Here is a 24,974-nt window from a genome sequence, read left to right as displayed (position 1 = left end):
GGGGAGGGGGAAGGGTAAACGGTGACAAAGCGATAAAGAGTCATGGACATATATACACTACCAAACGTAAGGTAGATAGCTAGTGGGAAGCAGCCGCATAGCACAGGGAGATCAGCTCGGTGCTTTGTGACCGCCTGGAGGGGTGGGATAGGGAGGGTGGGAGGGAGGGAGATGCAAGCGGGAAGAGATATGGGAACATATGTATATATATAACTGATTCATTTTGTTGTGAAGCTGAAACTAACACACCATTGTAAAGCAAAAAAATAAAATAAAATAAAATGACAGACATTTATCCTCTCACAGTTCTGCCAGCTATAAGTCCAAATCAAGGTATCATCAGAGCCAAACTCCCCTCTGAAGGCTCTCGGGGAGAAGCCTTCCTTGCTTCTTCCTAGCTTCTGTGGGGTCCCGGCAATCCTTGATGTCTGTAGCTACATGACTCCAATCTCTGCCTCTTCTCTCTGTGTCTCTTCTTCCCATGAGGACACATCATTGGATTTAGGGCCCACCTAACCCAGAATGAGCTCATCTCCATCTTTAATTACATTTGCAAAGACCCTAGCTCCAAATAAAGTCACACGCTGAGGTTCCCTGGGATGGGAATTTGGGGGTCATGATTCAACCCACCACAGAGGGCAAGGGTGGAAGTGGAGAGAGATGAGATTCCCAGAGGTAGGCTGAGGACACACACAGACTTCATCCAGGGACACTGGTGAGAGGTGGAGGCGTTTTAGAATGTAAGCTTTCGAAAGATATGCTGCCTTTGGGATGGAGGGCAGATAGAGAAGAACAAAGTCGGATGCTTTACAGTAATTCAGTGAGATGTATCTCTTGACAGTCAATAGGTATTTGGGAGACAGAACTGACAAGGTGTGGTGGTGATTTGGAAGTAGGGAGAAGGAAAGGAGCCACATTGTGTTCTCAGGTTTCTGAGTAAGGGAACTGAATGAGGGCACGTGGCAAGGTGGGAAGGAAGGAGATAGGAGACCCAAGCAGAGATGCTAAGGAGACTCTGGACTCGATGCAGGCGGCTCAAGCTCAGGGGAGCTCTCAAGGCTGGAGAGCGAGCCCATGGAAGGACCTGGCACCATGGGAGGAGAGTGATGTGTAGTGTGGGGGGAAACAGAGGCTCAGAACAGACCAGAGGAGCACCAATATTAAGGGCTCGGGCAGACGAAGAGCTCACGACAAAGACTAAGGAGCAGGGACGAGAGGCCAGGGGAGCGGACAACGGGCAATCACACAAAGAGACAGTGCCCAACGCTTTCCCTGTCCCCGTCCTCGCCTCCTGTCCACTTCCCTTTCCAGTTTGCTACAGTGAAAGTACTTGACCTTTCTTGGGGTGATGGGAGGACAGCCTCACAGGGCAAACGGTAAAGCTCCCTATTTATTTACTCAAGCATGTTCTGTGCTTCTGTTACCTCATCACAGCCTGGACTGGGCAACCCTGGTTTCACTTCCATCACCCTCCTCCAGCCCCACACCCCTGGGTAATCTGGAGCCTTCTGTCCAGTCATCTCTGGCAAAGAGCCCACACCCTCCATCTGCTGTCTCCAAAAGGCAGCTGTCAGACCCATGTGGGCTAATGTTGATCACCCGAGATGGGGCTGGTCGGAATGGAGATGTGCAGTAAGTGTAAATTACATGTGGATTTCAAAGACTCACTCGGGAAATAAATGTAAAATATCCCAGGAATAATTGTATATTGATTACATGCAAAAATTACATTTCAATATATGTAATTATTAATTAAATTAATTAAATATATTAATTAAGTATATATTAAATTAATTAAATGCAGATGCAGGTTAATTGAAGTATATTATTTTAATTAAATTATATTAATATTAATTATATTAATATATTAATATTAAATTTGATTTAATATTAATTCAATTAAATGCAGGTTAATTAAAATATATTATTAAGATTAATGTCACCTGTTTCTTTGTAGTTTTTTTAAACCTAAAATTACATATGTGACTTGCATTATATTTCTTTTGGGTAGTACTGCCCTAAGACCTTCTTTGATATCAGAACTTACCTGAAACACAGAACAGTTTTGCATTTCCCCGGAGTCTGGCTGGCACAGGTCATGGGAAGGGAGAACGGCATGCTGTATGTTGCACCTGGTTTTTCGCATTCGCATTTTATTTCTCACAACTCATGTGATTCCCCGTCTCTCCCCTAACTTTTTTTTTTTTTTTTGCGGTACGCGGGCCTCTCACTGTTGTGGCCTCTCCCGCTGCAGAGCACAGGCTCCAGACGCACAGGCTCAGCGGCCATGGCTCACGGGCCCAGCCGCTCCGCAGCATGTGGGATCTTCCCAGACCGGGGCACGAACCCGTGTCCCCTGCATCAGCAGGCGGACTCTCAACCACTGCGCCACCAGGGGAGCCCTCCCCTAACTTTTTAAATGAGAAAACCAGAGGGCAAATTTAACTCATGTCTACTCAATTCCTAAACCCATAATTTGTCCAATACACAATGTTGTCAAGTCTAATAGTGGTAATAGTTTCTAAGGAACCCCCTTAGATATAATAATAATAATCCCTTTATGCACATAAAGTGTCTTATATCACTTACATCATCCCATCTGCTCCAAAAGAAAACCTTAAGACTTCCAACATAAGATATTCTCATTTAAAAATTTTGTTTATACACGGCAGAAAATTAAAAGGTACAAAGAAATAGAAAGTCAACTTCCCACCTACCCCTGACTTGCTCCCTCCTGCCACCCTCCACCCCTGCCGACAGCATGCTCTGTATATCCCCCTAGTGATGGTGATGCACAAACACAGTCAAACATGCGTGTGGATATATGGCCATTTTTCAAAAAACTCAAATAGCAGTAGGTTGCACCCATATTCCACATGTTACTCTTTGTACTTAGCACCTTATCTTGGAGACCCTTCATATCAGTACCTAAAGGTCTGCCTTTAACTATGTCATATTTAACTGAACAGACTTTCATAAATTACAAAATACATTTAAATCAGGAAACTAAGTTCAAGGAAGGCGTCACTTGTTCTCCTTGACAGCGACAGTGACAGACTGAGGCCAACTGATTCCAGTCCGAGCCTGCTTCCTCTCCTTGACCCTCCCCGTGCCCCCATCTGTGAAAGAGTAGAAACAATTCCTGGCCCACCTACTGTGAAGCTGACATGGAGACTGAAAGAGCTAATGAAACCTGGAAAGCACAATTCAAACAAGAAGCATCGTCATTACTGTTACTGTAACTGTACTGTAACTGTAATCGGAGTCACATTTTGGTAGAAATCTAAGCAACGTAGGGGAGGGCAAATGTATTTGGGCAGGACGATTCTACCACCCTTTGAATCACATCATCACTGGGCCCATAGTATTGGCCCCCACCCAGCACTGATCTAGCCCAAGGGGACAGATCCTGGCTGCCTCCTTAAAAAGGGTTGGAATGTTCTGAAGGGCTCAGGTGTGACTGTCCAGCCCCTCATCTTGCGGGGAGTAGGTGGTCACAGGTTCTGGCCCCCAGGGACAGGCTTTCTCAGGAAGGAGACTTCACTCACAAGGCTGAGACATAAACACACACAGACACAGGCCCTGGAAATCTGGAGCCAGGTGAGTGGAAAACTGTCCTCGGCCCAGGAGCGGCTGGCTGTTTATGTGCAGTAGGTCACGGGCTGACATTTTCCAGGCCCAGGCTCAGCATGGGAAGCTGACTGCACCCACCAGCACAGCTCCAGCCCAGACACGGGAGCAATGTGACTGAGGGAACCGCAGCCAAGTTAGGCTGGCCGAGGGGTCTGGCTGGCAGGGCCCAAGCGAGTGAGCGACTGCTTAAAGGGACGCCGCCTCATTTCATCTGGCGGCCCTGCCCACTGCCTTGGTGTCTGGGTCATTCTTCTCCTTGCTTGTTCCCAGCTCTCCCCTGTGACCCAGGGTCTTGGGGAAGAACAGGGGGGAGCGGGAGGAGACAAATCTCCAGGGAAGAAAAAGTAAACCCAGGCTTAGCCAGCAGGTACCCCACATGTCTTCCCAGCTCCTCCAAGTTGGCCCCGTGGTCCCCAGATGTGCAGGAGAAGTGTGCTTAAGCTGTGTGATCACAAAGATTGAGCTTCCCCAGGAAATTTCCAGAGCCCATTAGAAGGGCTCACAAGGCACAGAGCCTCCAGAAAACGTGCCTTCCCTTACCTTGGTTCCTCATCTTGGCAAAGCTCCACACTGTCTCCACCCAGACAGGTGGAAGGCCAGTCCACTCATCCTGTTTATAGAAGAAGGGTGGGGAGAGCGAAAGGACAAGTTCCAGCCTCTCACAGGGCTTCTCACCAACCTGCCCTGTCTGAGCAGTTACTCTCCGAGCTCAGGGGCCCATCCACTCTTCCTAAAGTCAGCCGGCCAGTGCCTACACAGTTGGTCCTAAGAAAGAAACAAGTATTCAAAGCTGGCTGTTCAAAGCACATTGCCGACAGTCCTCCACTTAACAAAAGAATTAATTATGGAACTTCTTTGAAGAGACAACTTTCCTAGGGTGTATAAGGTACAATTTTTACTTAGCATCAATGTATTCACAATTTTGGGGGGTATAAACCTAAAAAGGTGCGTATGTTTGGCCATAAATGTATTTGCGTTATTTTTCAATTCTCAGTATAAAAACTTGATTTAGGCAGGGCTGGTATCATTATTTCTACCTTTCAGGTGAGGAAAGGGAGACTCAGAGAGATTCTAAGCAAAAATGGGCGTTCCCACTGCTCCACAATGACCCGCTGAGGGTCGTATTTCTCAGCCTGCCCAAATCCCACTGTTATACCTGCGCTGTTTACAGAAAGTGGAGTAGAGGGTACCAGGGACTGGGGAGAGGGTGGGGAAGATATTATTTAATTGGTGCAGAGTCTCTATTCTGGATGATGAAAATGTTCTGGAAATGGATAGTGGTGATGGTTACATGACATTATGAATGTCCTTAGTATCTGCTGAATGTACACTTAAAATGGTTAAAAGGGTACATTGTATATTAAGTTTTTAACATAGAAAAAGAATTACCTAGCTGAAATTCTGAATCGTAGCAGGATTATGTTAGCTCACTTCCCCTCTGCCCTTTCCTTCCACCTCCCACTTCCCCCATATAATAAAGAGAACTAGTCAAGAGAAAATAATTAAAATTGAAGTAACACCGAGAAATCACTTCTAACCCAGGAGATTGGCAAAAAATAAAGTATGATAATACTCTTTGCTAGTAAAGACGCAGAAGAAGGACACTCTCGCACACTGTTGTTGAAAAAATAAACTGGGCAGACTGGAAAACAATCTAGCAATATACTATAAACATGTTTATTAAAATTAAAAATACACATACGTGGTATTGGAGACAGGGAAAATACACAGATCAATTGAAGAGAATAGAGTTTGAAGAGAGGGATATTTCCTAGACTAAAACCAGGGGTGGGGTGTGGTCTATGGGTCACAAGATCAATTGGAACTTGCAACCTGCTCACTAAAGGCACCCCATAATGAGAGACCCTCAGAAGGAATAGTGGTTTGGGGTATCCTGGGCTCTGGGATCACCATAGAAGCCCATGACCCAAAGGTGATTAGCAAGATGAAAAACCTGCAGAGACCACACCTGGGGTAGGGGCTTCTCCCCTGTGATCAATATGGACCCATGGCAAGGGGGCCTAGACACTTTACCCAATCCAGGGGCGGATCAGGTAGTGACCAGAGAAAGATTTCGGTTGAATTTCCTGACATCCCAGTAGGACGGGGATGTGAAGTCAACATTAAATTGTGTTTGGTCAGCGTTCCCCAGAAAAACATAACCAGTAGGAGACAGATAGATAGATAGATAAATAAATAGATAGATAAGTAGATAAAGATTTATTATAAGAATTAGCTCACACAATTGTGGAGGCCAAGAAGTCCTGGGATTTGCCGTCTGTAAGCTGGAGAAATAAGAAAGCTGGTTGTGCAATTCAGTTCAGATATGAAGCCCAGAGAACCAGGAGTGTCTACTCAAGCAGAGAGAGTGAACTCATGTTTCCTCCACCTTTCCGTTCTATTCAAGCCCTCAGTGGATTGGATGGTGCCCTGCAAATCGGCAAGGGGCATCATCTTTACTTGACCTATTGATTCAAATGCTAATCGCTTCCAGCACCACCTCAGACACACCCAGAAATAATATTTTACCAGCTTTCTGAGCGTCCCTTAGCCCAGTCAAGTTGACATATATAATTCACCGTCACAGTTTTGCAGAAAGTAAAGAACTATGCTATCACCTGCATATGTGAGTTGGCAAACTGAGAGTCTTCCCACTTATATGAGATTTAGAGGTAGGTATTATGGATGAGGTGGGGTTCAATCTCATCTTGAGAACAACAGGTAGGGGTTGGGGTGAGCACAGGTGTGACAGCCCAGGTGAGCAGGGAGTGGGCGGCAGACAGTGAAGAAACGGGCTTGGCTGGAGTATATGGTCCCAATTAGAGAGTGGAAAGAACCCACTTTTAGTATCTGTCCTCCTCATTATCAAAACACATCTGTCACTGAACACCTCCACGTACAAGGTTCCGGGCTGTATGCTGTGAGGTATGGAAAGGTGAGAAATGCGGGGTCAGCGCTTTCTGTGAGCTCATAAGTTAGCTTGATAATGTGCGTCCACGAAGAAAAACACTCAGAAGGTGGAGTGCCCGATTCCTGACATACATCATCCGTGCACTTGTTTCCTCAGCTAAATCTTACTGTGTTTAATCCTCACACCGGGCTAAGTATTAGGGATGCAGAGATGAACGATACAGTGCACCATCCCTGGGAAATGCATAGAAATCACCTCCGGCTGAGGAAGGTCTCCCAGAGCTGGACCTGGGTGGGCTGGTAGGATGTGATAGGTGTCTGAGGAGGAAGCGGGTACACCTGTGTCAAGATCGGCACCTGGGACTGATGGCCTGTGGAACACCCAGGTGAGCTGGGGGCAGGGGCCGGGGGGTAGGGGCGGTGGGCAGAGAGTGGCAGAGAGTGGGCAGAAGATCCAAGTGAGGGCAAAGAGGCAGATGAGGCTGGACAGGACAGCTGGGCGCAGATGACAGAGTGTTCTGCACTCTAGACTTTGGACTGTGGGAACCCGGAGTTAGTGAGGATTTCTGATCTACTGTGAGGTCCTACTGTGCCCACCAAGCTCCTGCCACCTCCAAAGTGAGTGGTAGATGGGGCCAAGCAGGAATGTGCCCAGCAAAGATCATCTGTGGCCCACTTAGCTAGTGCCCATCCCTGAGTCACTTCTCTCCCGGGGCGCCTGCCAGCCCCGGACACTCACCAGAGCCCACGGGAGCCCTCAGCCTCTCCAGCCTGACCCGGAGGCCTGGAGGGCCCACGTGCTCTCGAAGAGCTGAGCTCCAGCCTTCCTTGTTCCTCCCACTCAGACAGCAGGGAGTCCCTGTTACATCAACCTCTGCCCCCCATCGCCAGCTGAAAGGGGAGGGGGAGGAAGCCCTGAGGCTTACAGCAAAACCTCAGGGTGCCCCTGAGTCCCAGGTGTGCTCAGATGTGGTCTGGGCCAGCCAAGCCTGCTGGGCCATCAACTTGGATGCAGGATACACAGAATGTACCTGCACCTCCTCTGGCAGGTAGGGGTGTGTGTGTGTGTGTGTGTGTGTGTGTGTGTGTGTGTGTGTGCGCGCGCACACGCGCACACGCGCGCACGTGAGGCTCCCGGGCACAGGGTGTTGGGTAACCTACATCTAATGTCGCAGCCCAACACGCAGCCAAAGGATTGGGACAGGCTTTGCCTTTGAGGATGCCGACAAGCAAATCTCCTTGTGAGAAAATCATTGTCTCCACGAACCCTGACGTCACAAACCCATTGCAGCCTGTCCTCCCTCTTCTCACGGACAGTTGTGTCCAGCTGAAAGCAAGCACCAACCCTCAACTTGAAGCTGTGTGCCTAAGTTTTCACCAACACCAAGGGATGCAATAAGTGTGTGCTGATTTGATGGTAAAGGGGTCATAGAAAGACCAACCCCACGGGGTTTTAGCATATGGAAGTGAAGAGGGCTTTTCTATCCCTTTCCCTTAGGGTGGTGGGGATGGAGGCAGAGGTGATGGGATTGATGGGGAAGGAGAGAAGCTATGGATTTGCTACAGCAGAACCTCTGGGGCATTAGTAATCATGTATTAATATTTCCTAAAGCTCCCCAGGTGAAGAAAAAGATTGAGAACCAGCTGCCCCAAGGAGAGAGGTATGAAGAGGAGCCTTCTTTCAGATTGAATCGTGTGCCCAGAATAAATCAGTCCACCACTGCTGTAGAATCCACCTGCTGACGCTCACTGTGACCCAGATTCTTGTCTCATTCCATCAGCCCCGTTCCACGTCTCCCCCGCCCCGCCCCCAGCCTTATTCCAGTTCAGCCCCTTTAATATCCCTGCTACCCATCGACTGCCATTCCCTTAGGACTTCCTTCCAGCCCCAGTTAAGAAAAACATATGATCACCGGCTTCCAGACCCCACCGCTTCCATTCTGCACACTCCAGGACCCTCTCCCAGACTGGAAGGAGTGAGAGGAGTTTGGGGTCTTTCTTCCCCGCCCCCCCCCAAGCGAGTGGGCATCCAGATATGGGCAAAATCAGAGCGTGCTCAGCATGTGACCTCCGGGTGTTGGGATGAACGTGCAGGCCAGGCTGCAGCCCTGCCAGGGTGCCCGGCGCTTGGAATCTTTCAATGCAAATTTCCCTTGTGGCAGCCCTGGCCTCTTCTGCAGGGGTGGCAGCCGCCCTGGGAGGAAAGACGAGATTTAAATTGGTAATCAAGCACTGTACCAAACCGGACTTTGACCTTGTTCAGAATTCCACTGGCCCGTGTTCCCTGACCCACCACCGCCCTTTCTGCCCAATTGTTCCCTTGAGTAGCTGCCTGCTATCTATGGCAATAAGGCATGCTGCCACCAGCTGCTGCTTCCCTGGCTGCCCTCCACCTGGCTGGATCGGAAGGCCTTGGAAATCAGAGAGCTTTGCCTTTCCAGCCACTTTGCTACCTCTGCTCCTGGAGCGAGACAAGAATGGTCTGGATGAGGTCTCTGGTCCTGGCTGTGCCTGCTGGTAGGGCCTGGGAGAGGTGAAGACAGCCCCGGCAAACTTCTTTTATGCACTCTTGGTTACCAAAGCGATTCCCAGACGAGGCCTGGAATGGCCAGTGTGGGCCCACACGCCTGCTATGTCCACGGAAGCAGCATGGATCCAGCAGCCATTCTCTCCAGCTCCTTCCCCTGCCCCAGAACACCCCTGCTTGCTGCAAAACACCACGTTTTTGCTCATTTCTTCTGCCGAGAAGGTCTTCCACATTCTCTTCTACATGTCTAAACTCTGCCCTTCCTTCCATGGCCTGGGGGACCACTCTCCCCCGTAGAGTGCCTACTCACTCCCCTGCAACCCTACCATGCTTTTTCTCTGACCTCCTCAATTCATGACTCAAACCAAATATCTGGGGCATTTAGTCACATGCTGATTTGCCATGTTGTCTCCTTGTTTCAACTGTTATCTCCCCAACAAGATGGTAGGCTCCCAGGGACTATGCATTACCTAGAATTGGCACTTACTAGGTCTACTGGGAATCAGTGAATGTGAAAGGACAAATGAATGAATATAGACGTTGCTTTATTTAGAGCTCTGTTTTCTTTACACGCCTAGAATTCTTCCCAACAAGAGAGCCCTTCTTTGCATTGGCTGTCGTCACAACGAAGCTGCTGGTGGAAACTTTGCTTCCCATGCCTCCCAGAGCACAGGGGAACCAGGAATGTTTCACCAGGAGGAGTCAGTTGCCAGAACAGTTGGATTTCCACCAGCGTGCAGGGCACTAGTGGCTGCTGGGAGCAGATGTCTGCCCTCTTTGATCTAACTGGGAGGCTAGAATGTGCCCACATGAAGCTTTGTTTCCGTTAATGCACACAGTATGTAAGGGCTAAGAATGGCCGGGGGCAGAAAGCACCCAGTCTAGGCTGTCCTAATCAGAGAGCATGTGAAGGAGGCAGAAAATAGGGCTGTTGAATGGAGGCAGCGGGGAGACTGGGTGTCCAAGGGAGGCATGAAAGACTGCCCCTACTCCCTCTTCCCCAGCCAGACTCCACCTGTCCATGTCTGCTCCCCCACCCAGGTAAGAAAGAGCCAAAGATGGGGCGAGGACAAGGGACAAGTTTGGGGGTGGGGTGGTGGATGGACAGTTAACTCAGGGGGTTCATCTGAGAGGAAACACCTTGGGAATGCAAGGCAGCTCTCACACATGCACTATCCATCCGAAGGGGAGGCATAGAGGAGGCTCAAAAAGCCAGGAGGGGCTTCCCTGGTGGCGCAGTGGTTGAGAGTCCGCCTGCCAGTGCAGGGGACAAGGGTTCGTGCCCCGGTCCAGGAGGATCCCACATGCCGCGGGGCGGCTGGGCCCGTGAGCCATGGCCGCTGAGCCTGCGCATCCGGACCCTGTGCTCCACAATGGGAGAGGCCGCAACAGTGAGAGGCCCGCGTACTGCAAAACAAAACAAAACAAAACAAGCCAGGCGAAGACCAGACAGGCAAGAAAGAAGATCTAGAAAGACAGGTGAAGTGTGAGCTGCCACATCTTTGTACACAGAGGGCCCAAGGGTTGGGGTAGGGGGTCGTTGATGAGCTCTGTCCATGGGGCTTCCACCTATTGTCTCAGAAGTAAGTCAGGAGCCGGGGGCCAAGCACGGAGCAGCCTATGTGTGGCCCCTGGGTGCCATTGCGCTCCTGCGTCCTTCGCTGTGGTTAGGGCAGAGAGACCCTCTGACAGAAAGACATAGGGTGCTTGTCTTCTGGGCAGAGGAGAGGCTCAGAGACAAGAACATGAGTGAAGGGGAGGTGGCAGCATCCGACCTACAGGCAGGCGGACCGAGTGTGGTGGGGTGAGCCTGGGTGTCGAGGAGTCATTCTGGGGCTCCCCAAGGAGCAGAAATGCCCACATGAGATTTCCTAGCAGCGCCCTCCCCCAGGCCCTTCCCCTCTGGCCTCGGGCCTCTTGCGCACCAGTGCATGCAGTCCCATCACCGATGACAGTGAGCAGAGTTTGCCAATTCCATTCCTTTTATTACTCATGCCTTTCCCAGGGAAAGGAACAGACTCGAAGGAGAAGGCAGTTGCCATGGACTGGAACTTGATGACGCACCTCTCAGCTAACTCGACCCCTTTCTTTCAAGAGGAGTTTTACACAGCCCATTTTATGGGTACCTACTGACATCAAAACTGTTAAGTCAGAGGGTAGGCATCGAGGTCAGAGAACGCCCCACCCCTGGGGCGTATTTCCTCCTTCTGCTCCACAATGTCCCCCAGGATCACGGGAGGATGGGCAGGCAAAAAAGAAGAAGATTTCATATGCCCAGGTGTGTGTGCAGAGGAACTTTCTCTCCCACTCTAGCCAGAGACATAGAATTTAATAAATCCTCAGAACTGGGGAGGCAGGGGTGTGTGAAGATGTCTTTCATTGCAGGGAGGGTGGGTCAAACACCTAGAGCGTCTGATAACCGCATGCTCTTGAGAGCACGCCCACACACATGGTGTACTACTAAGGCCCAGAAACAGGGAAGAGAAAGGGGGCCAATCTGGAAGCCAGGGCTCCATCCCCAGTCACTCCACGCTGGTTAGGACTGTGGTTCCCATACCTGGATGGATGGCAGAATCACCTGGCCAGCTCAGCGAACGTGCAGATTCTTGGGGTCCCACTGCAGTCCCACCAAGTCAGAGCCACGTGGGGTGGGGAAATTGGGGTATGCGTGTGTTCAACAAGCTCCCCTGGGATTCTCATGCCACATTCCCCTCCCTGAGTTTAGAGTTGCCGGATCCACGTGGGGTTCCTTGAAAATTGATGCTACTCTTGTTCAAGGCCACAGGCAGACCTCCAAAGACAGACCCCGGAGCCAGCACATGGAATGGGAGAGCCAGATCTACTCCCAGAGAAGCACCCTGCAGCCTGAGTATCCTCACGGCACACTCCGCCACTGCAGGTGATCACCTGGGATGCATTGATTTCCGTTATCCCATAGGACCTCTTTTGTAGCACTTTGTTGTTTGTTTTCACAAAATCAGCTATTACAGATATTTGATGATGGACTTGAATGCTGTTCTTCTCCCTGTTTAACATGTTTGCCAACCAACCTTACCTGCCAAAGGTAATGTGGAAACCCATCACCCACTGGCTTGTTCAAGATGAGCCCAGGGTCACTAAACCATTATCCTATTTTCTTTGGAGCTTCTGTTTCCCTGAACAACAGGCTGCAAAGTGATTTGGAAAATCAAGGTTAGACCCATATCCTGGGCAAAATGCCTGAGAAGAAAAGACAGTTTCTTATCTTTTTTTTTTCTACTTTTTTTTCCAACCTAAGGTATATATAAGGTCACAGAAAAGAGTGTTGATTCCACGTGGCTGGCGCTGAACCCTTGCAATTTACCAATGACGTCTCACTCACTCATGAGTTTTCCTGGGTCTGAGTCACACACAGGGAGGCTTTTAAGCAGAGAAAAGAAAATTCCTGAAATGAATGAGTTACATTCTGGCCCGGGAGGCAATACCACAGAAGCACTCGCTCTCACCCACACAGTCAGGCCTGAGAGCTGATGGAAATTTGTGGGAAAGGTTGTGAAATTGGGGATTACAGAAACAAAGTCTAAGGCAGTGGAAGGAATTCTACTGGCAGACTGCCTTTGAACTTGAACTCTTCCTTGGGTTGCCAGCCTGCTGGCCTGCCCTGCAGATTTTGGACTCCCCCGTCTCTGCGATCACACGAGCCAACTCCTTAAAATAAATCCCTCTTTATATGCGCACATCCTATTGACAAATGCACAGTCCAAGAGACAAAAACACCCACACACGCCCACAACCAGCCCAGCAGGGAGATCTTTAGTCCCTACGATGGGCCAGACTGTTACAATAAGAAAATCAACACTGACCTAGACTGCAGTTTCTACGTGGCTTCTGTCAGGAACACAAAGGTGTATATGGAACAGAGTCCCTGTCCTCCAGTGACTTTCCAACTCGTCACCAAGTTAAAGAACCTCAACACTGAAAGGGGCCCCAGTGAACCTCACCTAGTCCAACCCCACGGTTTTACGGACGGGGAAACTGAGGTTCTGAGAGGGGACGGGACCTGGTCCAGGCAGCACAGCCTGATGGTGGAAACGTCGGGACGAGATCCCAAGGAAAACATTCCAGACAAGAAGAGCATGAGTATGAGTGATTGTGTGTGTGTGTGACACACACACTGAGGCAGGTGGGAAGGTGAGCAGCTGGAGCAGGGTAATTATGGGCTGCAGACAAGGTGGAAATGGGGGAAGGTGACCGTGGAGAGTGTCAGACACCTGAGTGTGAAGTTTAGAATGGGTCCACCAGATTGGAGAAGCTTCCAAACACTTTGGGTGTGGGGAGCGACACGATGAAAGAGTTCTTACAAGAGTGCTGCTGTTACAGGAATATTGTAAAAGAGAAAAATGTTGAAGAAAACCTTCTTCTTTTTTTTCTTTTTTTTTTTTGCCGCACCACACGTCTTGTGGGATCTTAGTTCTCTGACCAGGAATCGAACCTGTGTCCCCCGCAGTGGAAGCACAGAGTCCTAACAACTGGACCGCCAGGGAATTCCCAAAGAACACCTCCTTAAAGCCAAACCTTATGACAGATATCTGTGTCTTGAGAGATTAGGAGGCCCGATACAGATTAGAACTGGAGTAGAAGAATTACCCAGTTAGAAGAATGTCAAGGGAAAAGCAGAATGAGACAGAATGAACTAGAAGGGACTTCCCTGGTGACACAGTGGTTAAGAATCCGCCTGCTAATGCAGGGGACACAGGTTTGAGCCCTGGTCCGGGAAGATCCCACATGCTGTGGAGCAGCTAAGCCCGTGCGCCACAACTACTGAGCCTGCACTCTAGAGCCCATGAGCCACAACTACTGAGCCCACGCGCCACAACTACTGAAGCCCACGTGCCTAGAGCCCGTGCTCTGCAACAAGAGAAGCCACCACAATGAGAAGGTCCCACACCACAACGAAGAGTAGCCCCCGCTCGCCGCAACTAGAGAAAGCCCGTGCACAGCAATGAAGACCCAACACAGCCAAAAATAAATAAAAATTAAAAAAAAAAAAAAAAAAAGAATGAACCAGAAGAGTAGAGATCATGAGCCAGTCTTCCAAGGGGCTATCCAGGCTGTTCAAAACCAAGAACAGCAAGGAGATGCTGGGCTTTTTGCTCATAGCCTGTGAGGAGGTATGAGAACCTCTCCACCAAAAGCTGGATGGTCGAGCCCCACTGAAGGCTCAGGCACACCCTTGGCCTCTGGTCTCCCCACTGGAGGTGAAGAGGGCTGGCTCGTATCATCTTCGGAGTCTCCCTGCGGCCTCTTCCTCCCATAATGTGCCCCCCACCCTCCCAGACCTCCAGGGTCTGTTTGCCTGAAGCTGAGTCCCTGGGAGATGGTGGGTATCCCTTCTTCCCTCCAGTGACGCCAGGCTCCTTCACCAGCGCTCAGCAGCCCCTCCCTGGTTGTAATGTCAGGACGGTGGCACCGTCTGCACGGCCAGCCTTTCCTCCCTCCCCGCCCCCACCCCCACCCCCACCCCCGGCCCTCTCCTAGTCACTGCTTCTTGTCTGGGGACTTCAGCTTTTGGATCAATGCTCTGCTGAGGTGCCTGACCCAGACCCAAGCTCAAGAAAAGATCAGGACTATTTTCTTGTTTGGGTTCATCCTCAAGGGCATTCTCTGAAGTGTCCTCTGATGAGGAATCTGCCAGAATCCTGCATGGACAACTTTTCACCGTTAACGTGCTGTAAACGTGGATAAAACATGTCACAGATGCTCAGCCTTAGAAAAGAGATCATACGCTATCTCATGCCTCTATCTCTCTCTCTCTCTGTCTCCTTCTTCCTCTCCTTCCCCACCTTCTCTCTCTCCTTCCAGAACCTACTTTCCTGGGGTGGTGGGAGAAACTGTGGGCTCAAGGGAAATGTTCATGTACTCACTATTCACCCCACACCTTACTCACAAAGCCAGGTTTCTGACTGAGTAACAGAGTTACTAACCATGCTGCTCACTGGAGCACAGCACAGGGAGGGAGCCGGCTCACGTACTACTGTGGGTGTCCAGAGACATCAAAACAGAGCTCAGGAAATCTGCCTAGGCCGGAATCTGAGACAGGTGGTGGATTTTGCCTTGTATAACTGGATGAAATAGGTGAGGGTGAGTGTAAAAAGAGAGAAAGAGAAGAGAGCTCAGGACACAAGAACAGAAACTGGTGAGAGGAGACAGGGCAGGAGAAACTGGAGACCCAGGAAAAGCAGGAAGTGTGTGGTGTCAGGGGATTTAAGGAAAGAGTGGGGGGTTTTCTCTTGTTAGGAAAAAAGAGGTCCAAAGAATCAAATCTGCTGAGAAAAGGCACACTGGCTCTACAGACGGGCCTTTGGTACCACACTGAGAGCAGTCTTGGCCCAGTGGTAGATGGACAAGCCAGAGAGCAGTGAGATCAGGCGTGAACCCGAGGGGGGAAAGTGGTGGAGAGGGCAAGTATAGAAAACACCTTCCAGACGGTGTGAGAAACAGAGTGGCAGGGCATGTGAAGACAGGAGGGAGGCTTTTATTTTTTTGAATGAATGAGACTTGATTGTGTTAAATGCAGGTGGAAGGCAGACTAGCCCAGGGAGAAGGGATAAAGACCTGGGAGAGAGGAGACATTTAACGAGATCAGTGCGTTGTGAAATTGGGGGTGCTGGTGTAGGAGGTGGACAAGAGGAGATCACAGACACAACTTCCACTGTGATCCAGAGAAGGATCAAAGGGTGCAAACAAATAAAGGAAAGTTTGGTGACCAGGAAGGGGAAGAGGCTGCTTCTGATGGTTTCTATTTTTCTTTTCTTTTTCTAAATAGGAGGGCCCTCATCTTTGGGACACAGGCTAGTTCAAGTCAGAGGAGGCATCATAGGGTGACAGGCTTAGAGTCCCTGGGCAACTGTCTTCCAGGGCAGGTAGTCATCCCTGGGCACGCATCTGATATGGCCTATGAAATAGCTACTTGTTTGCCTCAGAAGAGACTGGCTTCAAACCCAGACTGATGAAATGATGCTCTCAGGCTACCAGCTCATGGTGGCCGAAATGTGAGGCTCTGTGGAGACACATGGCCGTGGGTGTGGTTGTGCAGCTACCCACCAACCATCAGACTCTTGGGACTCTCCTGACAATACCTGTCTTAGTCCATCTGGACTGCTATAATGCAGTGCCAGAGACTGGATAACTTATAAACGGCAGACATTTATTTCTCAAGGTTCTGAAGGCTGGACGTCCAAATCAGGGTGCCAGCATGGTCAGGTGAGGGCCCTTTTCTGGTTTTCTCATTGTACCCTTGCATAGTAGAAGGGGCTGGGGAGCTCTCTGAGATCTCTTTTATAAGGGCACTAATCTCGTTCATGAGGGCTCCACCCTCATGACATTAGGGGCCACTTCCCAAAGACCCCATCTACTAATACCATCACATTGAGGATTAGGCTTCAACATAGGAATTTTGGGGGACACACATTAAGACTATAGCAAAACTCTAAATCCCCCTTCACACAGTGTTGGTACCTCCCTAGTAGTGGTCACCACAGTCCCCCCGGGTCATAACCGTATGTGGCTATATTCGATATCCTTTCCTGTAGTTTCCGGAAGAGTCGGAATCCTAAGTTATTGATCCTTGCTTCCCTATTCAAAGTTGCTCTCTGCATGAAATTGATCTGTTCCTGGCTAAATTCCACAGTCCTGATGCCGACATTTTGGCTCAGCCACCACTCAGAGATGGTCCCCAGAAAGCCCCTCTTCTGGCACTGGCCTGCTTCATATAAGAGAGTTTTAACAAGATGATGCCCAGAGACTTACAAGCCCCCTGCCCCACTCCCAGCAGCCAGATCAGAAAGAATTCCAGATCTTCGACCCTTCTTAGCACAGCTGCCTCCCGACCAAAAGAGAATTGCTGGGAGTTTGTAAAGTCCCAGGCTCACAGCTTTCATTGTCCAGCACATGATTCCTTCTCCTTCCCCCTTATTAATCTGACACCGGCAAGTACTACAAAGACATGGGCTGAATTCCAGCCATGTCATCACTGGGGAAACAATAAAATGCCTGACTGACTATAAAGGGTCTAACTGTCACAGAGATAAAGACCAGTCTCCGATCTTCTCCAGCAAGGCGGGGCTCGACGTACAGCCTGGGAAAGCTTGGTTTTCTCGTGGCAGAAACTGTGAAAACATTTCCTGCTTTGAAGCCCTCACTGGCTCTTCTGTAGGACAAAATGAGCAAGAGACACAAGGCAGCAGACTGTGCTGCCAGCTGGAGGACCCCAAACTGGGCTGAAAGAGCCCCACACCCACATATACCCGTGTGGACCACACCCTGTGGGCCCATGTGTTCTGATTTAGCGAATATCTGGAGGAGGGAAAGTCCAGCTGATTTGTAATCAAAAGTACCATCCCTGGGCTTCCCTGGTGGTGCAGTGGTTGAGAATCTGCCTGCTAATGCAGGGGACATGGGTTCGAGCCCGGGCCTGGGAGGATCCCACATGCCGCGAAGCAACTAAGCCCGTGAGCCACAACTACTGAGCCTGCGCATCTGAAGCCTGTGCTCCGCAACAAGAGAGGCCGCGACAATGAGAGGCCTGCGCACCGCGATGAAGAGTGGCTCCCGCTTGCCACAACTAGAGAAAGCCCTCACACAGAAACGAAGATGCAACACAGCAAAAATAAATTAATTAATAAACTCCTACCCCCAACATCAAAAAAAAAAAAAAAGTACCATCCCTTACCGCAAGGGCTCTTTCACATTTTTAGCTCACTTGATCCTCAAGACTAGCCCGTGAGGGCCTAAGACAGGTACTCTTATTCCCATTTTAGAGACGCGAAAACTGACACCCAGGTTGTGAAGGGTTCTTGGCTCTTAAGTGGCAGAATCACTCAGGTCTTCTGACTCCTAATTCACGTTCTTTTCCTGTGAAAGCGCACTACCTCCCCTTTTTAGAGAGTGGTTATTGCACTGAAAATTACAAACAGACTCTGAAGATCCTGTAATTTCTTCATCCTCTCAAGCCCAATTGGTAACAAAGCATCAGGGATGGTCTCCTCAATTTGAGATGTGATAACCACTCCTTACAGCGAGCTCTGACCGAGTCACAGCATACGCTCTCGCCACCTGATCAGAACCAGAGGGTGAAGAAAGCTCTCGCAGAATCTCTGCTCTATCCACCAACTGAGACTCCAAACCAGGTCTTCGTGGGGTAGCGTCTTCATGGCATCAAGGGCAGACAGAGGTTCCTTCAGTGCTTTCTCTGTAGAACAGCGAGATTGCCTTTCCTCCCGATGGGCTGGGTCTGATCTGGCCTTGGATTACCTTGAGAGGTTGGTTACAGCACAGGACAGAATTAGAGGCTGTCCAGGCCAGAGCAGATCCAGTGAGCAGATCCCAGAGAGAACGGTCCCAGGAGTTCTGAGACCACCTCATGGGCCTTTGGGTTACTTTCAGGGCAGGTCTGAACAGATCTGGTCCAAATTTCCACTTGCCATTGGAGCCCATGTATATGACTTCACATGAACTTGGATCACCAAGAACGTGCTTTGATTGTTAGGCTATCTCACGGCTGTGGTCATCCTGACTCCTCAATTGTGTGGGAAGTGAGGGTAGGGACGTGGGCAAGTGTTTCCCAGAGCCGTAACCTCCCATTTCTCAGTCCCTCACCCTCCACAGAAGCCCTTCTTCCCTCTCAGGTACGTAACATCCTTCCAGGCTCTTCCTATCAAAACCTAATCTCAAGAAAGGATCTAAAAATTAAGCAGAATCCAAGCCGACTGGAGCTGGAATGACGCCTTGACTTTCCAGATGAGGAGAGTGAGGTTACGGCAGGTACAACTTACCTGCCGTACAGGTAAGGTACAACTCACACCCTCAGAGATCAAGAGAATTCCAGGATCAGGGAGCAGGGAACATCATCTGTGAGTGGTCAGAGCCTTTCACCTACAGCCCCTGTTCACAAAATCATCACTGATGACTCTGCTTCCTTTGAAGACTGTGTGACCTAGTAGGGATAAGACTTAGCACACCCTTGGCACCCACAGACAACAGTTCCAGGAACGCAGGTGAGCCACTCTGGGCCCACGTACCTCATATGGACATGCTTGAACTTGCACTTAGACATTTATTCCCAAGGCATTGGCTCCGGGTTGACAAGCAGGGAAACCTCAAAGCCCTCAGCTCTTCACCATTTTTCTTGATCACACGAGAGTCACCAGATGCTCTGTGGCTCCAACACCAGGACAATCACAGTTCACTCCACTTGGGTCTCCCCAGGTAGGCAGTGGCTGGAAGCAGGAGCCCTCATCTGTCATCTCATTCACACAAGCTGGTTCAAGGCACATTTGTTGAGCACCTACTTTGTGCCAGGCACTGGGATAGGTTCTGGGAACCCCTAGCTACATGGGCTCAGTTCTTGTGCTCCTCACAGTCAAGAGGAGGACACGGGGCTTCCCTGGTGGAGCAGTGGTTAAGAATCCGCCTGCCAATGCAGGGAACACAGGTTCCAGCCCCGGTCCAGGAAGATCCCACATGCTATGGAGCAACTAAGCCCATGAGCCACAACTACTGCGCCTGTACTCTAGAGCCCACGGGCCACAACTACTGAGCCTGTATGCCACAACTACTGAAGCCCGCATGCCTAGAGCCTGTGCTCCGCAACAGAAGCCACTGCAGTGAGAAGCCTGCACACCGCAACAAAGAGTAGCCCCCGCTCGCTGCAACTAGAGAAAGGCCGCACGCAGCAACAAAGACCCAATGCAGCCAAAAATAAATAAAATAAATTTATTAAAAAAGAAAAAAAAGAGGAAGACACGTAAGAAACTGACAACCCAGTTCACCACCTGTGTGCTTTGCCAGAGCTCTTCGCAGGGCTGGGGCTCTGAGAGAGGAGCAGCCCCTAACCCAGACTGGGATGCATGGGATGCTGGGGTGGTCACAGAGGCAGGCATCCACCCGCACAGAAAATTTCAGTGAAACTGGGAGAGTGAAACGATAGAGATACATACAAAATCTGTCTTAAAAAGAAGTCTTCCCTACCCCTGCTCCCCTTTCGCTTCATTTTATCATCTCCCACCCTTCAAAGCAAAGCTTTTTGAAAGTATCTTCCACTTATTCCCCGCTCCACTGAAACTGCTCTTAAATCACCAGTAACCTCATGATTGATAATCCAACACGCCCATCTTCATCTCATAAACCCCTGTGGTACCTGGTCTCTCGGCCCCTGCCTCCTCCTTTCTCAGTCTCCCTGATCCCACCCTCCTGATGCCTCCCTAGTCTCCCCTTCCAGGTCATCCCCCACAGTCTGCCCTCCGCACTGTGGCCCTCTCTTTCTAAAACTCTGACCACACTACCCCCTTATTCAAATCCTTCACTTGTTGCACAGTGCCCTCAAGTCAACCTCCAAACTCTTTGACTTGGAAGGTAAAACCTTCTAGGACCCAGCCACCTGCCTCTCCAGTTCGCCTCTGCCGCCTGTGACCCCAGAAAAGCCCGAAACTCTGTCCCACCAGGTGACTTTGTACATGCTTTTTCCTCTGTCTGTAACCCCCATGTGGTAGACCCTACTCATCCTTAATCTTGTTCAAATGTCACCTCTTCCAGGAAGCCCTCCATTGCTCCTCCTTTCACTCCTTCCCAGGCACATTTCTGTAACCCCCTTCAATCTTCCCAGAGCATCCTCTATTCACCACTGGCATGTAACTGATCACTTGGTTATGTACTCCTGCCCCCCTAACTAAGTTGTACAGGCCTTGTTGCAGATGGTGCCTTACTGATCTTTGCACGGCGCTTGGCAAAAAAGCTTTCTTTAACGAACATTGATTGATTGTTTGGTTGATTCATTAATTAAGTATAAAACAAGGTCCCCTGTGAAGAAACCACAGTCCAGATGGGAAGGAAAGCCAATCACGGGTGAGCTGATGGAAGATACTCATGCCAAGAGTAAGCATATTTTCCTGACCACAGAGGACTGGGGAAAGCTGGAGGAGGAAGATACTGAGAGAGCTTGAAGGACTGGAGCAGCAGGTTTCCTGGTTGGGAAGCAGGTTAATCAATGCACAAGCCCGGGCTATGGCTTCACCTACACCTGGTTCATTTCCAGCAGCAGCAACATTGCGGCGAGGATTTGGTGCCAACGGGCACCCAGGGTCCCTTCCACGTAATTAACATGTCTCTGGTGGAGGCCTGAATCCCACAGTCTGGAATGTAGACAAAGAGGATCTGTTCCAGTTATGCTAATTGCTGCCTCTCTCCCACAGAGGATAGGGCGGTGAGAGATTCCAGGAGGCAGCTGGGCAGAGCGGGAATTCCTCAGCTCCTGCAGCCTGGCCCGAACCCAGGGAGGGGCCCCGCCAGCCCTCACTGGGGAAAGCTGGAGGCAGAGCCGCATTCATCTGTCCCATAGGCTGTCTCTGAGAGGTGTGATTTGAAGACCAGGCAGCTTCCTAGCCAGGCACCCTAAACCTTAAAACTGCACTTTAGAAACATTGCTTTCCCCTGAAAGCCATTTTTTAATGCAAATGACCCAGGAAGAAGTAGCACATTAAGTTCCTAACACCTTCCGTATAAGTGGGTGGCTGTGCAGCTTTCCCAAGCGGTCTGGGGACCTGGGAAGGCAGGTACCTGAGCTGTAGAAGGGACACAGGGAAGACAGGAGGCCCTGGGTCACAGATTCACTTCTGCCACAAATGTACCCCCCCACCCCGACCGTTGTTGCCCCACGGCCCGGTTCTGTGCTGGCCTTTCCTTCTGCCACCATCCTGGGCTGAAGACCTCGTTAGTCCTCAGGGGTGCCCACCACCCCACTCTAACACCTCCTTCTCTACGGCTTCCTTTGCTCAGAATCAGTGGCCCCCTGAGGCCACTGGCACCTCTGAGTTTACAGCCCTCAGCTCCCTTATTGGGATGCTGGTCCAGGCTTTTGTGCGAGGCATTTCTGGGGGGTAAGAGCACTTGCTGTACATCTGCAGTGGTTCTGACGCCAGCCTGCAGCAGAATTACTACGAGGGCTTGTTGAAACAGATCAGCTACAGAGCTTCTGTACGTCTGAAGTAGAGCCTGAGAATCTGCATCTCTAATGAGTTCCCAGGTGGTGCTAATGCCGGCCCAGAGAACCCACTCCGAGAACCACAGCTTTATAACCTTGCGACTCAAACTGTGGTCTGCAGACCAGTATCCCTGGCATCATCTGAGAGCTGGTTAGAAATGCTGAACCAGAAGCTGCATTTTAACAAGGTCCTGAGTGACTTGTATGCACATTAAATTTTGACATCCCTTCCCCAAAGCAGTGTTCTCAAAGTGTGGTGGAGACCACCTGCATCAGCATCACCGGGGAGCTTGTTAATCAAAGGCTCGCCTACGTTCATAGCAGCACTATTTACAATAGCCAAGACATGGATACAACCTAAATGTCCATTGACAGACGAATGGATAAAGAAGATGGAATACTACTCAGCCATAAAAAAGAATGAAATAATGCCATTTGCAGCAACATGGATGGACCTGGAGATGATCATACTAAGTGAAGTCAGAAGAGAAAGACAAATACCATATGATATCATTTATATGTGGAATCTAAAATATGACACAAATGAACTTTTCTATGAAACAGAAACAGACTCACAGACGTAGAGAACAGACTTGCAGTTACCAAGGGGAAGAAGAGGTGGAGGACGGATGGATGGGGAGTCTGGGATTAGCAGATGCAAACTATTATATGGAGAATGGATAAACAAGGTCCTACTGTATAGCACAGGGAACTCTATTCAATATCCTGTGATAAACCATAGTGGAAAAGAATATAAAAAAGAATGTAGAGCACTGGAGCCTACCTGGGCTCTTTGGTGGGGCTAATGGCGGACTCTGGGAGGGCTCATGCCAAGGAGTGCTTCCCAGAACTGCTGCTGCCAGTGTCCTTGTCCCCACGGTGAGCCACAGCCACCCGCCGACTCCGCAGGAGACCCTCCAATACTAGGAGGTCTCAAGATTCTGCCCTCCAGGAAAATCTTGCCATGATTGGATAGGACCCCCAGATAAATATTCAAATCTTCGACCTGTTCACTTCTACATCCCTGAAAATGAATCACCATTGGAATAAAAGTTAAGAGAATTAAGACAAGAAACACAAGAATGGAACCAACAGTTCTGGGAGAACCAGAATTTGACTTTTCTTAAGGAAAAAGAAAAATTTATTGACTCAAGACTGAAAGCCAAAGGCCTGGAACTGAGAGCTGAGTCAGGTCAAAAAGCAACATTGAATGCAGAAGAAATGGCTGACTTTTACAAGGAATTTTTAAGTAAAAATTTTCAGAAGCACATGTATTACAACAGGTAGAAGTCACTATCCACTTAGTTTTTGCACTTTTAAATAAAATCGACAGATTAAAGTTACTTGCATGGCAGCCCTAAAGCAGCTTGCACCCCTAGTGCATAGACAGTGGGTTCTACACAGGGGAAACTAATATTATAGAATAAAAGAGACTTCATGCCGTGTGTAGACATTGCTTGGATCCTAATACAGACAGACCACCTATAGAAAGGGACTGGCACAAGCGTAATTTTGCCATCCCCTTCTTCATGGGAAAAGTGGCCCTGGAGAGGATTTGGAACAAGCTTAGACTGAAACGAAAGAAGACCAGCAATTAGGAGCCCACCCTGACCCACCCGCCAGCGTCTAAGTTTCCACGAGAAGCAGCTGCTTACAGGAGCTCGTTTTATGAGGGCTCTAAGAGCTGTGTGTGCAGGGCAGGCTGGGAGGACGCGGGTCCTGGTGCGCTGTGGCCCGCGTGGCTCCATCCTGACTGTGGATTCCAAGCTGGCTCTTGGTCATGGAAGTGATGTTAAATAAAACCCAAGCACTGTGGAAAAAAAAAAAGAATGTATATATATATGTATAACTGAATAACTTTGCTGTACAGCAGAAATTAACACATTATAAATGAACTATACTTCAATAAAATAAAATTTTTTAAAGAGTTCCCAGTGCCCCCTTCCTCCTCCAGGCCTCTGGTGATCACTGTGACCCTCATGTTTAGGAAGTTGTGCCTCACAGTCTCCACTTTGGCTACTGTTAGAATTCCCTGAGGAGATTGTCCAGGCCGCCCCTCTAGAACAATCAAATCAGATTTGGGGAGTGGAGACCCAGACATGGGCATTTTTAACAGTCCCCAGGTCATGGCAATGTGCATTTAAAGCTGAGACCTTCAGTTTAACACCATCCTCTTCTCACTAGCAAATGTTGGAGCATGTACCCCAGGTTACCTTACACCGAGGTTCTCAAACTTGGCTACAAATCAGAATCCCCAGAAAGTTTTTAACTTTTTATTTTTGAGATGAAATTCACATAACATAAAATACATCATTTGACCATCTTAAAGTGGACAATTCAATGGCTCTTAGAACATTTTAGAACATTCTTCACAATGTTGTGCAACTATCACTACCATCTAGTTCTAAAACATTACCATCACCCTGAAAAGAAATCCCGTGCCTCCCGATGCCTCCCTCCCCCAGCCCCTGGCAGTTACTAGTCTACTTTCTGTCTCTCTGGATTTGCCCATTCTGGACATTTCATGTAAATGGAATCATACAATATGTGGCCTTTAGCTTGTATCGCTTAGCGCGATGTTTTTGAAGTTCATCTATGCACGCATCAGTACTTCATTCCTTTTTATGGCAAGTGACGTTTCATTGTATGGATTTACCACATTTTATTTATTTATTCATCCGTTGATGGACATTTGGGTCATTTCCACTTTGGGGCTAACGTGAATAATGCTGTTAGGTCCATTGATGTACAAGTTTTTGTGAGAACATATGTCTTCAGTTCTGTTGGGGACATACCTGGGAATGGAATTGCTGGATCATATGGTAACTCCATACTTAACTTTTTGAGGAACAGCCAAACTGTTTTCCAAAGCAACTGCACCATTTTAGA

General features: G+C 49.3%; 1 pseudogene; it reads left to right on the top strand.

Annotated features, from left to right (window-relative positions):
* The first annotated feature begins 16,304 nt into the window (after positions 1-16,304).
* On the top strand, positions 16,305-23,701 carry LOC132435760 (cytochrome c oxidase assembly factor 8-like; annotated as a pseudogene).
* Positions 23,702-24,974: the final 1,273 nt, after the last annotated feature.

This window comes from Delphinus delphis, chromosome 13 (genome assembly GCF_949987515.2).
Source record: "Delphinus delphis chromosome 13, mDelDel1.2, whole genome shotgun sequence".
NCBI classification, from domain to species: domain Eukaryota; kingdom Metazoa; phylum Chordata; class Mammalia; order Artiodactyla; family Delphinidae; genus Delphinus; species Delphinus delphis.
Note: the sequence above shows the minus strand (reverse complement) of the source record. Positions and strands in the feature narration are given on the sequence as shown.